This window comes from Petromyzon marinus, unplaced genomic scaffold (assembly GCF_048934315.1).
Source record: "Petromyzon marinus isolate PM22_M1 ecotype Great Lakes invasive population unplaced genomic scaffold, UKy_Petmar_22M1.pri1.0 PM_G_Scaffold_6, whole genome shotgun sequence".
Classification (NCBI taxonomy): domain Eukaryota; kingdom Metazoa; phylum Chordata; class Hyperoartia; order Petromyzontiformes; family Petromyzontidae; genus Petromyzon; species Petromyzon marinus.
Genome location: NW_027423013.1, coordinates 140,001 through 142,500, shown reverse-complemented (window position 1 = coordinate 142,500; position 2,500 = coordinate 140,001).

The following is a 2,500-nucleotide window of genomic DNA, read 5'->3' as shown; positions in this document are numbered from 1 at the left end:
CGTTGGCTAGGCGGGAGTCGTTAGTGGTGTGGGGCGCTCTGGGTTTGTAGTTGGTGATGTGCCTGAGCCCTTTGGCAGACAGAAGCAGCGTCGTTAGTAGAGAACTGGTGTTTTAGTGTCTCTGAGTACAGTCGTTTAGCCTCTCTCACCGCTTTGCTAAACCTGTTCTTCGACTCCTTGAATCTGTCTCTATCCCCACTCCTAAACGCTTCCTCCTTCTCCAACCTCAACCTTTTGAGCTTTGCTGAGAACCAGGGCTTGTTGTTGTTAAAGTTCACCCTGGTACGTGTTGGGATACAGCAGTCCTCACAGAAGCTGATGTACACAGCCTCTGTGAGTTCATCCAGACTATTGGTAGCAGTCGTGAACATATCCCAGTCAGTACAGTCTAAGCACGCCCGCAAATCTTCCACAGCCTCACTGGTCCACTGTTTAGATGTCCTCACAGCAGGTTTACAGAGTTTTAGTTGCTGCCTGTATGCACGAATCAGGTGGACCAAGGGAGTTCTGTGCGAGCCGAACAGCCCCGTGACCCACAAGAGAAACATCCCCGCCAAATTCGAGCGTTTGACGGGGTCTATCCGTGAAAAAATATTCACGTTTTTGAGTGCACATGCATTTCTGCTGCAAATGCCTCTGGAAGTTTCATGCCGTTCGTATGCCAATTGTGGCAACACGAAAATGACCCGTTTTCCCATTCCGAGGGATTTCTGTGCGACCCTAACAGCCCCGTGAGCCACAAGAGACACATCCCCGCCAATTTCTAGCGTTTCACGGGGTCTATCCGTGAAAAATATAGACGTTTTTGAGTGCACATGCATTTCTGCTGCAGATGCCTCTGGAAGTTTCATGCCGTTCGTACGCAATGTGGCAACACGAAAATGACCCCTTTTCCCATTCCGAGGGATTTCTGTGCGACCCTAACTAACAGCGCCCGTGAGCCACAAGAGAGACATCCCCGCCAATTTATAGCGTTTCACGGGGTCTATCCGTGAAAAATATAGACGTTTTTGAGTGCACATGCATTCCTGCTGCAAATGCCTCTGGAAGTTTCATGCCGTTCCTATGCAATGTGGCCACACAAAAATGACCCGTTTTCCCATTCCGAGGCATTTCTGTGCGACCCTAACAGCCCCGTGAGCCACAAGAGAGACATCCCCGCCAACTTCTAGCGTTTGACGGGGTCTATGCGTGAAAAATATTAAAATTTTTGAGTGCACGTGCCTTTCTGCTGCAAATGCCTCTGGAAGTTTCATGGCGTTCCTATGCAATGTGGCAACACGAAAATGACCCCTTTTCCCATTCCGAGGGAGTTCTGTGCCACCCTAACAGCCCCGTGAGCCACAAGAGACACATCCCCGCCAATTTCTAGCGTTTCACGGGGTCTATCCGTGAAACATATAGAAGTTTTTGAGTGCACATGCATTCCTGCTGCAAATGCCTCTGGAAGTTTCATGCGGTTCGTACGCAATGTGGCAACACGAAAATGACCCGTTTTCCCATTCCCAGGGATTTCTGTGCGACCCGAACAGCCCCGTGAGCCACAAGAGACACATCCCCGCCAATTTCTAGCGTTTCACGGGGTCTATCCGTGAAAAATATCAATTTTTTTTTGACTGCACATGCATTTCTGCTGCAAATGCCTCTGGAAGTTGCATGCGGTTCGCATGCAATGTGGCGACACGAAAATGACCCGTTTTCCCATTCCGAGGGATTTCTGTGCCACCCTAACAGCCCCGTGAGCCACAAGAGAGACATCCCCGCCAATTTCTAGCGTATCACGGGGTCTATCCGTGAGAAATATTCACTTTTTTGAGTGCACATGCATTCCTGCTGCAAATGCCTCTGGAAGTTTCATGCGGTTCGTATGCAATGTGGCGACACGAAAATGACCCGTTTTCCCATTCCGAGGGATTTCTGTGCCACCCTAACAGCCCCGTGAGCCACAAGAGAGACATCCCCGCCCACTTCTAGCGTTTCACGGGGTCTCTCCGTGAAAAATATCACATTTTTTGAGTGCACATGCATTCCTGCTGCAAATGCCTCTGGAAGTTTCATGCGGTTCGCATGCAATGTGGCGACACGAAAATGACCCGTTTTTTCCCATTCCGAGGGATTTCTGTGCCACCCTAACAGCCCCGTGAGCCACAAGAGACACATCCCCGCCAATTTCTAGCGTTTCACGGGGTCTATCCGTGAAAAATATTCAATTTTTTGACTGCACATGCATTTCTGCTGCAAATGCCTCTGGAAGTTTCATGCGGTTCGCATGCAATGTGGCGACACGAAAATGACCCGTTTTCCCATTCCGAGGGATTTCTGTGCCACCCTAACAGCCCCGTGAGCCACAAGAGAGACATCGCCGCCAATTTCTAGCGTTTCACGGGGTCTATCCGTGAAAAATATTCACTTTTTTGACTGCACATGCATTCCTGCTGCAAATGCCTCTGGAAGTTTCATGCCGTTCGCATGCAATGTGGCAACACGAAAATGACCCGTT